This window comes from Orbicella faveolata, unplaced genomic scaffold, assembly GCF_042242905.1.
Source record: "Orbicella faveolata isolate gen_17 unplaced genomic scaffold, um_ofav_v1 contig_5, whole genome shotgun sequence".
NCBI classification, from domain to species: Eukaryota; Metazoa; Cnidaria; class Anthozoa; order Scleractinia; family Merulinidae; genus Orbicella; species Orbicella faveolata.
In genome coordinates, this window is record NW_028301580.1 from 169,803 (window position 1) to 184,945 (window position 15,143).

The following is a 15,143-nucleotide window of genomic DNA, read 5'->3' on the forward strand; positions in this document are numbered from 1 at the left end:
GAACATTTTGTAGAGTACTCAGACAAGGAGCTAATGCTCGATAAGTCAGCTTGTGTTCGAAAATCGCCACATGGTTTAAGTCGATAATCAACTAAGTACTTTACTTGCCAATGGACTCGAAGAAAAAGTTACGTCAAAATTTAGCTGCTGTCATTTAAAGTAAAACACATTTATGAACTTTGTCTCATAGCATCGACAATCGTCATGCTACTGTTAAGGTCCCGAATGAATATCCACACTGCGTGTAATGGTGTGTAAAGGAGAATCTTTGTTCACAATATTTGCCTCATTAGCATAAGTGATACAGTTTCTGATGGACCTACAAAAACATTAGTTCTGAATATTGAAATGGCACAGTACTATTAACTGTCCCGAGAAATTTGAGTCCGATGTATTGAATACTTTTTGTGCGGCGCGGGTTTAAAAACCCAACATTTTACAAAGAGTGTATGAGCTCATTAGCGCTTTTGCTACTCAGATATTTTGCAGTTGTTGAAAGCCAGTTTCTCCTCTAATATTACATCTGAAGAGCCAAAACTTTCACCATTCTTTATCTTTAATTGATGCAATTGTCTTTAGCTTGCTATTCCGGCAGTTACTAAGTTTCAGAAGCTTTTCAAATCTTTGTAGTCAATGTGTGTGTGTCTACCGTGATGCCTTCTCTGCGCAAGGTCGAATGTTAATGAGGAAAATTGTAAACAATGACATCGGCAAAGATTCTCCTGTAGAGAGCACGAAATAGTTTCTTACGTGATCTGCAGCTCTCTCCATTTCCTATCCGCCCATATTTACACCTACAAATCTTCCTGTCCATCTGACAATAGCCCATATAGTCACAGTTCGTCCGCGTCAAACAAGGAAACGGCCGACTGCTTGTTTTAGCTGTAAAGAGCAAAAAGAAAATATTTAAGTTGTGGTTTACCATGGTCGTTTAGTCTGCTACCATTTCCCAGTTCACAGTAAAACGTGGTCGAAAGTAATGTGCCTCCCAAGCCATTGGGTGCTTAGCAAAATATTGTGATCCACACAGCCATCGTCGTGTGCGTGACGCGTAAAGAATAAACGCAAAGGTTTTGATATATTTTAGGCCATCTTCCACGCTGAGATTCCTGCCGCGTATTAAAAAGACATTTACCAAGTAAGTTTTAAATTCTTGACTACGTTAGGCTGCAGTTTATTTCGTTTTGCGTGGTTTCATACGGGAATGCGGCGTAGTTCCCGTATTTCGGTGACGAGATGCATTGTCGTGGCAACAACGACGGTTACTGTCTCCCATCTCGTTACCGAAATGTCTTTTGCCTTTACAAGACAAATTTTGCTTGTTTTCTTCTTTTTTAGTACAACTTTTTTTTGAACGCCACTATGGACAACAAATCACGAGCTCGTGTACTTTGCGGGAAATAACTAACCGCATGGTCATGCAATAAACGTAATTGCCAGTGCGATAGTTAATAACAATTATTCCATGATCGCGCGTTGGATATGAGATGGTAAATAGCCAACGAGGCCCGTAGGGCCGAGTTGGTTATAACCAATCTCATATCCAACAAGCGCGAATGGAATAATTGTTTTATTAAATTCTCAACCTTCGGTTTTGCTAAATTTGATTTAAGTTTAACAAATGACGGGAAAGTTAGCTGACTTCCGGGCGCCAAAACGACATGATCTCATGATCACATGATAAGTGCACCGCCGTGCGAACAGTTGAATAAAAAATTAAAAGCGAAGCAAATTACAGCTAAAATGAATTTACAGTGATCCAAACTTCACGGTCTGTTTTGTACGGGTAAAAACCTTACTGCAGTGTCCTCGAGTGTTCAAAGTTCAAGCTCATCGGGAAGAGTAGTGATGGTGGACATTTACACTACAGTTGTAAAAATACTGGGGAAAGCTTCTCTGATCGCCATGCCGTGAAACGGAGGTTGAACAGGTGGAAAAAATTTTTTCGACAAGAACAGCTTTCCCGGACTCTTGATGGGGAAACTCTTCTGGGATTGGTCTGCATTGCTGTTGGATTTCGTTTTTCTTTCCCTTGCACTGAAGTGGCACTACCACAAGACGCATTTCCAATGAAGTCACTGAGAGCGAGTGATATCCTCTGTTGTTGTTCCATCGAAGGCCGCTCGTTGTAGGACTCAACTACCTGGTCAGACTCCTGTCCCGTTATGGCGCTGATGTACCTCGTCTCGCGATTATGGTCGGAGAGCACTGTGACAGACGTAGCTCTCAGGCAGTGGTTTGTGAGATGTGGTTCGATACCTGCTCGCTTTGACATCTCTTTCATCATGTTGTCGAGCGTAGTTGTACCAAGAGGTGCGCTGCAAAACCAGATTTTGTCGGCTGCGGGATTGAACTTATTGCTTTGACCATCTCTTGGTCTCTGAAACAGACCATCTGACGTTGGATTGACGGCCCAAGTAGTTCTTGAGCCGTTTTACTGGACATCTTTCAGATCCCGGGACGAAAAATATCTTCGCATCCGATTCATCCTCAGCATCTGCGAGGCTTCCCTGGTGATTTTTTGTAGCCGGCAAGGAACCAGGCTGACTTCTGTTCAGTTCGAAGTAAATTCACTCAACCGGGCATGCGCACGAGAACTCTCGACTCATCTCTCTGCCGTCCTCATCTCGTCGAGGACGTCATTTCGCCCGACCAGCCGTCGTATCGAAAGCGTGAGTATTTTGCTCTTGTTTTGCCTCGATAACTGTTCCAATCGCCTTTATTTTCAGTTATATTGATAGGAATGTTTATAAGGTTCACAGTTTTCGTGATTGTAGTGTAGAACACTACGCTGAGATACGAAAATGTGAATTAAAATATTTCTTGTCTGTTCGTTTGTGTTTCTGCCGTCACTGTTCAGACGCCATCACGAGTGTGCAAGCTCAATACAAGCTGTATGCATTGAGAATACATCAGTGTAAGTACAGTCGATAAAATGTTGTAAGAATGAATGCCATGGAGCATCTATCGAGCAAATAAAATACACATTTTCAAACTGATGTTTAGTTTTTTTAAGTTTTCATACGGAAATTATGGTTTCTCTATTAAAATATATTGACAGATGTTTGCTTCGCTTAGGTAAGGTAAGGTAAGGTAATTTATTTTACGTCAAGAACACGGGGAGTGGTTGCCCAAGTCTCCCGAGCCAAGGGCTCATGATAAAAGTGTTTGACATACATGTTAAAAAAAAGATTTAAAGACTATATATTAAAAAATACAAAATTATCATACTATTAATATCTTTTAAAAAAATTCAGCATCGCTGTTCACTATCGTTTAAGCCTAATAGGATAAGATTTCTACCATCTCTTTTATAGTCTAATGGATGTCATTGCTTCTGTGAATAGCTTGTACGAGGTTCGAATTATTGACGTCGCATTTTGTTTTTGGCGACACTACGGGACCCGCGAAAGTTTCCCGCGTCCACTGCCGTTGCCGTCCTGGCCTTCCCGTCCTTGTATCTTAAGGTCCCTTTTGTTGTCTCTGGGACGGCATTGTCCATGATTTCTTGTATTTCTTCCGTGGATAGCTCACCAAATCTGCTTTTTTCATCCATTTTTTTTTTTTTTTTTTTTTGTCGACGAAACTTGGCTTCCCGGGAAAGGTTTTATGCTGAGCGACATTTGCCGCATTCATTTCCATATAAGGTCAAACGCAGGCATAATGGTTGGTAACCGAGATCCCGTGAACCAATCAGAAAGCTAGAATTGCATTATCCGAGGCTGAGAATTTAATGACTGATAGTGGATGAAAGCGAAGGGTTACAAGCAAAAAATCAAATCAAAATTAGGCATTGGTATGCACCGTGAAATAAATGCAATTCTACAGTCGTGTGGATGACGGTAATGTTTTTACTAGAAAAAGAATACTGAGGCCTCCTCCACATTACGCCGGAGGAATTTGGAAACGCGGCTTTTTTTTTTTCTATCGTTAGGCCTACCGTCCACACCTATCCGTCACGAGAACGGAGCTTTTCGAAACGCTCTGCGAACCGGAGGAATTTGAGAACGGCTTTGGGTTGTGTTTTAGTGTAAACGGGAAACATTTTGAAAACAGAGCTTCTCGAAAACGATGACGTCACGATAACCATGTGATTTCTCTGAAGGAGATTTTCCAAACACAAAGCCAAAATGACTAGTGATTGTTGCGTTTTTATATTCCTCCGGCTTAGCGTGGACGGAAAACATTTGAAGCATTTTCAGAGAGAAAACATCGTTTTCAAATTTTTTCAGCCAAGGATGAACGGGGCCTCGGACACTGCAATTTGTAAATGTATGCACTGTTGAATAAATACGATTATTAAAAATAGGTCCGCAAAGCGTACTTGTTTGGGTTTAGATTTACTTCAGTTGGAGTGCTAGTTTTAAACGTCAGTATTCAGGAGTTAAAGTATCACAAGTGAATGCGCCATCACTAGAAAGATACAGGTATAAATTTAAATAAATAAGGCAATATAGATTATTAGGTATTAACATAGGTGAGTCGTTATTAATTTTATTGAAGACTGTTTACAGATATTAAATTAACTTGTGCGTGTACTGTCAAGAGGGTTTGCTGGAATATCTAAGCCAGTTACACAACAAAGTCAGCGACTGAGAATTCAACAGTTGGTCACAAATAGACACCTTGTCAATAGTGTCGATTCCACTGAAGTTCTGTGTAGGTTCTTTTGTTGATTGCCAACAATGCAAAACAAGGTAAAATGGTACTGTAAATGCAGTAAAAATAATATATATATATATATATATATAACATATTTTTCATACAGTTTGCAGGCTTCTTATGATACATGTAGATCCTTGTAATGTTCAAAGTATACGTTGATGATTGACTAGTAGTTTCCATAATAGTTTGTGGATAGAAGAGTGCATCCATGTCTGTTTCTGGATTCAATATTAATCTTCAAGTGGCTGTTAGCATACAGTTGTATAAAGAGTTGTTTGATAGAGTTTCCAACTACTCACATGAGAAGTATACAGTACAGGTTTGTCAGCTGGAACTTGATAAAAAGTCAAATGCTACCTGACAAACATCAAAATTATGTCTAACGGAGTGTTCCACATTGCTCAGTGTGCTTCACTCTGGTTTATTACATGTAGGTTATTATGCTCAGATGACCTGGTACTGATGTCTCTCGTTGTAGGTGCTCTAATTTTTTATTTTGTCAAATACAATACTACTTTGATCAGTTGGAACTATTTTAAAATACAAAAGATAATAACATATTTTTTATCATGCTATTAGCAGTGGGAAGTTAATTAATTACATGTTATTTGAAGAACACAATGCAACTGTTGTCAGCTTTTTCAGGATAATTTCTTGTACACACATTCATTCACTGTAATCACATTCCTGTTCGTTTTGAACTTTTTGCATATTAGCTCGACAATCACAAATCAAGACATGTGCAGTACACCTTTCATTTTGAAGGACCAGTCCATGTTTATGAGCAAGACAATAATAGGTTTTAAGTCCTTCAATACTGACCAAAGTGTATCTCCCAAATGAAAGGGGTATCCCATGCAAATCCTCGAAGTTGAATTAAAAATATGTCAAAGCTTTGCTCTGACTCCTTTAAAACTGTAACAAACAACAATTGTAGTATCAATGATGTAATACATCAAGCACGAAAGACTGTGTTTAACCACATTTCCAAATATGAAGAAAAGTGTTTAAAATTAAACACACAGCGGAGAATTTTTTACAAAATTTGAGGTGTTGAAATGTGATGCATATGAAATGTGGTCTTCTGTGTTTGATACACTATACATACAAGTACACCTATCTTCTCAATTAAAATTGAAACTATGGAGAAAAAGGCGAATTAAAATGACAACATCTATGCCAATTACGATCAGATATCCAAACACTATCACAGTTATGATTTACATTGTTTAAACTTGATGAGTTATTGATGAGTTTGAGAAAATTATTTGAAAATGCTTCTGCAAGTGAATTTTTAGGAGACATATATTTGGCATTGCTTGATGTCAAGAGAAAAAATAATGAACATTATATTGCATTACGTTGCATTGAATGTACATTCTGGCAAAAACCGAGACTATTCCTGGAATATTAGTTAACAAAATGTAACAGTTAACGGCAAATACTTATTTTTTTTTGTACAGAATTGATATCTCGTAGAACTGTATGGGTTAAATCCAATATGCATATTCTGAGTGTTTTCTATTTGATTGTAAGTTTTAACAATAATCAAATGAAAATAATTTCCAACACACTGCTTACCAAAGTTCACCAAAGTGTGCTTCTGTCAGTTCCTTGACTTGCGGCCAGCAGACACAGTAGTTGTTGGATTAGTGTTATTAAATACTGCACGGCCTGGAGAGTTCTCCTTATCATTAACTTCGGTAGGTATATTTTGCAGGTTGTAGGTTGCAGGTTGCAGGTTGAAATGTAATTATAACTGGAAAACCGCTGGCACCAAAAATAATTAATAACCTATTAACTCGTCAGGGGTTCTTACATAAAGTAATTGGCGTCTTTCACATAGTGAGATACGAAGAACTTCACCCTTCGGTAAGTATATTCCGTCTTTTGTCATCGTTTTCATTGTTTAGCTCCATAAATGTGTCCCTATGTAATTATTTTTAAGAGTGCCTGCTTGTAAAAATCAGACAAATTGCTAATTTCGCGGCAAGGGTCGAAAATTCGATTTCGCTCATATTTCTATGGTAGACAGGCTAGGGCATGACAAAAACTACTGGATAGTTGTTTTTGGCAAAATAAATTTTGATTTCAAAGAAATATGCAAATTACCAAATTCCGTCAAAATCGTCATTTGACGCACCATTTTATTAAACAAGTTTTAGAGCCTCGCATGCAAAACCACATCATTCCTCCGTCTTTAAAACACTCAAATATTTTTGTGTAATGTTTAATTGTGTACTGGGTTGATTTTCGGGAATATCGCGGTTTTTGTTGGGTTCAAAATAATTAAATTTCGAAGGCATGTATTTCATTCACTTAAAAGTATTTCGTAAAAATAATTGATTTTCACCATGTGCGGAAGCTTCAAATGGATTAAGCTTCTGGTGGTTGAATCGCAGAAGGATGATCTACAGATTCCTGTAAAAGTTTCTTTGGGCAAATGATTGTGAACGACGCGAGAACTTTTCAAAGTACATTAAAAATGCAGACATTTGACCATCCGTCGTCAAATTTCAATTTTGCGGGTTAGACATATATTTTAGCACGCGCCACATGTCTTGAGCTATATTAAGTTGAAATAGACACATGGCTGATAATTTCGAAATGTTCTAACCTTATTTGCTGTAAAAGGCAGGTCCAAACGCCGATTTGACGTGTTTCTGTCACCATTCGTCGCACATAAAACAGAAGTTTGCTTTTGTTTACACAACGTCCGATGTACATCACCAACTGTCAACTTATTTAATGGTGGAATAGCATGAATCGATGACCCTCTTTCGACACATATGCGTCTAAGTCAAAAACGGCTAAGTGATTTGTAGATAGTTGCTTGCTTTGCACTACACCAAAATATTACATTTCATCATCCTTTGATCTACTGCTGCTTGAATTCTTGCTTGCAGCAATGCTTGCAGCGATTTCTTGTTTGTTCGTCACGCAATGCTCTCATCCTATTTTAGGGGGGTTGGGGTAAGACAATTTCTATCCTCATACGTAAGGCTCCTTAAGGCTTGGCACCACAGGGAGCACACAATCTTGTTGAGTAGGAAGAGATTAAATTAAGCAATGAAAAGAATGAATAGTTAACCATTGCCCGTGTTGTCATCTTTTACCAGACAACCGCTACCTACACGCCCTGCGAAAATACTGTAACGCTAAACTCGTACCTAGGTCTTTTCGGGCTGTGCAATTATTTTTGGTTTACATATAATACAGTGGGCTACCCTCGGGGAAGTGGAAGGTGGCCGCTTAATAGAGGTTGGTGTACCTTGAATATTTTAATTTGGTAATTTGCATATTTCTTTGAAATAAAAGGATATTTTGCCAAAAAAACTATCCAGTAGTTTTTGTCATGCCATGGCCTATCTACCATAGGAATATAAGTGAAATCGAATTTTCGACCCTTGCCGAGTTATTTTCCATATTTAGGGACAGGGACTCTTAATTGCTTTTCTCAGGAGCCATAATCGGGACGGAGACCGTAAGTCTTGGGATCCGCGCGCGCACCTATGACACGGGACAACTTTTCATTTTAGAACAAATTGCACCATCCTGACGTCATATATCCGCGCGGATCCACGCACATGTCGGGGGCTCTCGCGTGGATGTTGTCACGTCGCGTGATCAAATGGTGAGAGTTGCGAGATTCTCTTGCAGATTTTTTCACAGCAATGGCAGGGAATAAGGCAGGGAATAAGAACCAGGGCTCTTATATGTAGTTTCATGCTATGAGCTGATGGAAAAGGTGAGTTTTTCAGGGTCGAAAACATGACTTCGATTTCGTGCTGTGAATGAATGCTCGCGCTAGTTGTACGCGTAAGCTTTTGCGCTTGTTCTATAAAGAAAAGTTATGTAAGAAACTCTTCACTCTCGAGTTAATTTGTGAGTTTCCCAAATAATGCTGAATCACAACCAAACCCTATTTTGATAGTTTCTTATTGTTTCTGTTTGTTTGGCGAGTTTGCAAAAGTTTTTGAAAGGAAAGTCTGACGCGTACAAGTAGCTCATTTGCATAGTGCAGCGCGTGCACTTTCAAGTCCGAGTCGTTATTTTCAATTGTTAACAAATCTTGACAAAGATTTTTTTCCTTGTCTTTTGTGCCGAGGTACTGCAAGATTTTTCACCAACGCTAAAAGACTACTAACATCATGTGTGTTTCTTTAACACTGCGAAAATGAAATAGACAAGTAGTTTCGACAACTCAACCAACAAAATCGAAATCTTTCTTCGAGTGCCGTGACTATTCGAGTTGATTAAAGAAAGCTGATTATTTCTGCTGTATTCACATATTTTCAGATAAGCTTTGAATATGTTCTTAAACATTTATCAACCTTAAACATATTTAAAAACTAGAGATACATGATTTCGATGTACGTTTTCACACGGAAGTGGGGAAGTCCAATTTGTCATGTCAGTTTTACTGACTGTACAAAACACGCATGGGCGGGCGCTCTTATTCATCGACAACAGTCAATTTATTGGATTTTTACACAAGCAAAACTGAGAAGCATCTACAGACATAAACTTTATTGCCACTTATTAGGCCTTGATAAAACTGAAACTGAAACTTGCAATTATTATTTTCTTTTACTGTTCGGTCGAGATAGACTCTGGTGAAATCCTCGCAAGCGTGTGGCAAGAGGAGGGAAACTGTGAAGTCCTGAAACGCTGCTATATCCAGATATATCCAACCAGCTGTTAATCTTCAACATATGTGAAACCTAGAGTGGAGTAATGTGGAGCTCTTGTAAAAGAAGCTGTGGAACACAGCTTAGTCAGTGATATATATCATAAAGCGGTACATAACTAAATTTGACACTGTCTTACTTCACTCAAACTGGAGCAGCTTATGACGAAAATACTGAAGCAAAATTCCAACAGACATGGAAGTATTGAGTTGTGGGCCAAAAGCATCAAACATTTCGGGAATTTCGGACGTCATTTCCCCGCGCTACATCCGCAAAAATCCTCGCAGCATGTACGCGCGTGTTCCGCACGGGATGGCGCAATTTGTTCTAAAATAGAAAAATTGTCCCATATCATAGGGCCAGCCCCAATACTAGAAATGGCGCGCGCTTACGGTCTCCGTCCCCGATTATGGCTCCTGCTTTTGTCTATTCAGCGATGGATGTTCAGGAAACAGAGGTTATCGATTCGATCCGCTATAAGTACTGGTCGATCGACAAGCTGAGACATGTGAAATCTCTTCAAAGCCATCTGGATGGCCGCTCCACAGATGTTTCCATCGATTCCAGATTTGGCATGTTCCCTCAACAACTGAAGATCGCCATCACAAATGAAGTAAATAAATAAAGAAATGAAATAATATAAGATTTTAACAGACGGAATATACTAGCACAAGCTCAGTGTCCTTTTATTTTGGCACTCACAGGGAGGAAACCAAATTCAGCAGATATTTCAGATTTTTCTTCAAAAACAATAATTCATTGCAGGCTTACAATTATAGGAATATACTCTCCTCCCATCGCTTCAGCCAGTTTGGCCTTTAGGTGGAAGCCATCTTACTGAGCGATTGTAAACAGTGTCATATAACAGTCACGGTAATTCTACTGCCTGTGCGTTTCTTTCAAGTGCCAGCGGTTTTTTAGTTATTACTAAATTTCGACCTGCAACCTGCAACCTGCAACCTGCAAAATATACCTGCGGCATCACAAGCAATGGGATGTAGACAAATTGTAGCTCATCATATCTGTACTTGTCCCCGTTGAACATGTGATAAGGTATCCTTCGCTTCCTTGACCGGTATTGTTCAATTCATGTCCCCATGCTCCCAGTTAATAGTGTCATGTAGTTAACAAACAGCTCCAATACATGTAAGTTGAGCAGTTTGACTGCATTCACAGTTGCTCAATATGACTGCACAGTACAAGTATATGTATACGATTTACGTGATAACAGTAGAGTCCAATAACTGACACTCGTTTAGGTAAAGAGGGTGAATGCTTGCGAAAGCGAATAATTCTCCCATGCAATCCACACTGGAGACGAACCGAGCCTGGATAAGTTAATCGTTTGCGTAAGCAAAACAAATCTTGTATCGCCGAATAAATCTTCTGACGAAGATCTAAGTGAAATAACAAAAAGCACACAGTTTCCGAGAGCAGTGCGGAAAGAAAGATAATATATAACAAAACGAGGCAAAGCAATTAGAAATGGAAAACAACTTACACTGTACCTTGAAAACTGCAACCAACTCGCGACGGTAAGCTGTGCAAAAATATTACATGCACTCAAAACAGCTCAGCAATGGCCGCCGTATCGAACTCTCTCTTCATATAAGCCTACTCAATTCCTCCCAGAAGACTTCGCGATACGCGACAGTAGACAACTAAATGTAGCAAGGTGGAGGCTAAAGCTGCCACAAAAGCTGAATCATTGGATAATCCTTAGCCATCATGGGTTATGAGCCATTATACGATGCTCTCCAATATGGTAAACGTACGAGTGATTTCTTGGGGCGTTTTTACTTTTATTTTATTTTATTTTATTTTATTTTATTTCAGTCTTCTTTGTTTTTGGAGCGTTTTATTAAAACATTTATTCAACTCCCACTTGTTGGATGTGAGATAACCATAACTAACTCGGCGCTACGCGCCTTGTTGGCTATCTGCCATCTGATATCCAACGTGTGCTCGTGGAAATTCTACATCAACGTGACTGCATGTAATGTAGCTGCTGGAATTAAAATACCAAACGTCTTTCAGTCTTTCCTTCTTGAAGAAAAACCATACCTTAGATAGCCGCGGCATATTTATCATGTTTATTATCTGATTGCCATTCCTCGCTGGGTTGGTTTGCTAAATCCTCTATTTACAAACAATTTTAAGATGGCGTAGTTTATTAATTTACCTGCTTTCAGGCATGTAGGTTCACCAGCTCTTCCGAAATATCCAGGGTTACATTTGCAAGTTACCCGAGATGTTCCCGGTTGATTCAAACAATGTGAGTTCTTATACTTGCCCTTGTATTTCGCATGTCCACAAACGTCAGTTTTGCACCTTAACCACTCTGCCAAGAGATGAATCAGCACTTACTAAACTGTAAACCTAAGGCAATCAACATTTCATGATCTTAATAGAGAGCCCTTAAGCGATGACAACAGCGACCCCGAGGACAACAACTAGTAAAAACAATATTTTATACTTTATCTTAGAATTTCACAGTTGTCTAGATCTGTTCAGTCCGCCTATTGGTCCCAGAACTATTGGTCTCAGAACTCAGAAATATGTAACGCCAGCAATCAATTCCACATGAAAATACGACAAATTAGCCGCCGTCGTTCGTGTCCTCCAAAAGGCAGAGAACCAAATCATTTCAGGTTGTTGCTGTGAAAAGGACGACAAGAAATATTCAAAGATTTATAACGCACGTGCTCAGCCATTGTTCTACTCATTAAGCTTTTTCCGACGATTGCTTTTTGTTCTACACTGAGAATTGGTCCATATTTATTTTACACGGAGAAATTTATTACTCAATTCAAAACAACAGAAAAAAATGATAGGTCACCATACTCGTTTGCGAGAAAATGACGATTTACCTCTATGGCAAGGTCCAGCTGTAAAGAAAAAGTCACCATTTTTTTTAATGCGCGCGCTAATCACGCGTGAAATTATGCGCAGTAGGGATGCGCAATGCAATACTGGAGAATAACCTTAAGGTTTCTCCATAGTGTAATCATTTATGGCGTTGCGCGCGCATGTGTTACGTTTTGAATGATGTTTTTGCATTCGCTTTCACACCTAGCCCTATCAAACTTATTACATATAATAAGCAATGATTAAATAGTATTTTGCTATCATGTCTGTTAAAATTTTGGGATTTAGTCTTGAATTATAAATGCCCAAACAAATGTGTTTTTTACTGTTTTTATGGCTTTATTTGTGATTTTCATGAATTTCCTTCGGTGAAATCTTCCAAAATTTTTACATCACATCGCTTCCAGTGGGATACGAATTTTAAACACGAAAAAAGTAGGGTTTGTAGAGGCAGTTTTTTCGATATTTTCAAATTCATGTCTTTTACCGCTGCAAAAAATCTGGTCTTATAGATTTACCTGAGAAACGAGCTCCGACTAACATAAAATATTCACTACCAATCTGCCAAATTTAACGGAATTTCACCGAAGGAAACGCAAGAAAATTCGCTGTCAGTTTTGCCTTTTGTGCTCATGTTGACGTAATAAAATATCGAGAAACACTGACGTTTTCCTTTGAGCGCGCGCAGATTACTTCCTCAGCGCTCGTGCCATCGTAAAACTATAGGGAGCCGCCTTAAGGTCATCTGCAAACGCTAACACAGTCCATGTCACTCTTTCTGGGTTTCTGTCACTGTTGCTGTCGCTGTGATGGTTGTTGTCCTGTCGCTGTTGCCATCACTGCCCGCTTTCAACGTCAATGTCACATGCATCCACTGTCTGTGACACTGTCTCTGTTGCTGTCACACTTGAAAGTCGAAAGCTATTCGCAATTTGCCTTTATTTTCTATGAAAACGCTTAGTAACTGGTCAATTTAAAAACTCTCGCTATCTTCTCTACCAATCAGAAATAAAACGAAACTCTCAGACTATAACCTCCCGCGTTTCGCCGGCCCCGGCTACAGGTAATTGATTGACTTTTGATTGGTTCGGCCCTCTAATGAAGACAACTTCAACTCGGTATTGTTGAGTTAAGATTTACAGAATAAAATGAATTGTCAAAAAGTTGAAAAGCATTGATTGGTCACGTTCTTCAAAACACAACACTGCTTATTACTTTGTTAGAGAAGTTTTTGTTCTTACTCTCACACTTAAGTTTCCCATCTCCATAATCCCAATAGTCTGCACAATGACACTCGCCCCGGAGGCACTTGGCCTTCCCTTTCATACACTGATAGTCACGGTGACATTCCCATGCCATAGCTGAAAAACAAGAATTAAAAAGTATATTTAACGTAGACCAAGAAATAAAGAAAGGAGCTCGATGGAAGCCGTTCTAAGTATTTTGCATTTCTTACTCTTTTTATAGATAGAAAAATTTTACAGCCAGACTTTAATGTAATGAGGCAAACATTTATATAAATCAAGTTATTAGTTTTACGAGGAAACGACCATTTAACTGCTTCTCAAGCTTACTCAGGTCACGAAGAAAACGTCACCACGTTTAAATGCACGTGCGCTTTGAACTCCGCGCGCTTTTAACTTTTTTAACGGTTTTAACGGTTTTAACGGTGGGCATGAAATTTCCTTAACTGTATCTGTTTCCTAAATTGAATATGTATTTATTCTAATCAAATGTACGTGCGTTTGCAGTTAAAGCGTTTTTCTTCTTTGCATAAGACTTAACGTATTGTAAAAATATTTAACTGAAGGATTTCACACTAAAAAAATGTCAACAATACTTACGATATGATATTAACGTGTACTTGCAGTGAAGACCGCATATAAAAAAACCGATAACCAGGCAAATTAGGAGCTGTCTGTTGATAGTTCCCATTTTCAGCGAACCTTTTTCGTTCTTCAGCGAGATTTTTAAGCCTGCTTTTTTTAAAGCGTGCTAGCGCTCCGAATCAGCTGCGCAATTAACTTGCAAACTTCACAATGAATTACTTACGTCATGGTGATTAATTAACGCTTATTGGCCTACATCAAGCGCTTAATCTATAGTTTCCAAGCCTCCCCATCCAAACCATTGACAAAGAGGCATGGAGAGCGAGAGATCTAGAGAGGCGGAAAATTAAGTTAAAGCCCACTGGCATTGTTAAGAAATATTGTTAAAATCCGCGCTTAGGAATTACATAAGGATATGTGAGACCGTAAAAAACATCCATGAAGTCATCGGTGATCCTTGTAAGAAAAAATACGACAAATAGAGTTCCTCTTCCTGTCCGATCATCAAAGCTAATACTGGACGCATGACCAAGTAATAAAATCTCGGTATTGTGGGATCTCATTTTCTGTCCTTTTCTTGTACTTTTTCATTTTCCCTGCCAATATCAGTGATTTCCTCCCCTTACATATACTTTCTGACGGCTTCTACGTCCTCGGCTTAGCCTATTTATTGCTCCATGTGACAAGTTTGGACGCTCCATCGATATAGGGCTGCCGGTATAATAAAGAATTTGCTCATGCTTAGCGTGCTCTCCAAACTTACCAAGTGCGTCCATAACTCGATATACGCACAGCTAAAGGCATGAACCATTTTTTTTTTATGACATGGCGACAAAAACTTGGGCGCTAAAACAAGTTTATTTGTGATTGACTAAAAAGTTCTCACAATACACAGTGAAGGAAAACAAGGTCATTAAGATCCTAAGACGCCACAATGAATTAGTTGGGAGACGGTTGAAGGAAACCGCTTAACCTGGTTTCTAAAATTGTCAATGAAAAATTTCGCTTCTTCGAATTAATTATAGTGAAAATGTAGGCGAACAAAGTCAAAAATGCTCAATGAAAATGTAGACAAACAAAGTCAAAATAC

The 15,143-nt window shown here is 38.9% G+C and overlaps 1 pseudogene; it reads right to left on the bottom strand.

Moving 5' to 3' along the window:
- Positions 1–1,859: 1,859 nt before the first annotated feature.
- On the bottom strand, positions 1,860–2,567 carry LOC149095613 (uncharacterized; annotated as a pseudogene).
- Positions 2,568–15,143: the final 12,576 nt, after the last annotated feature.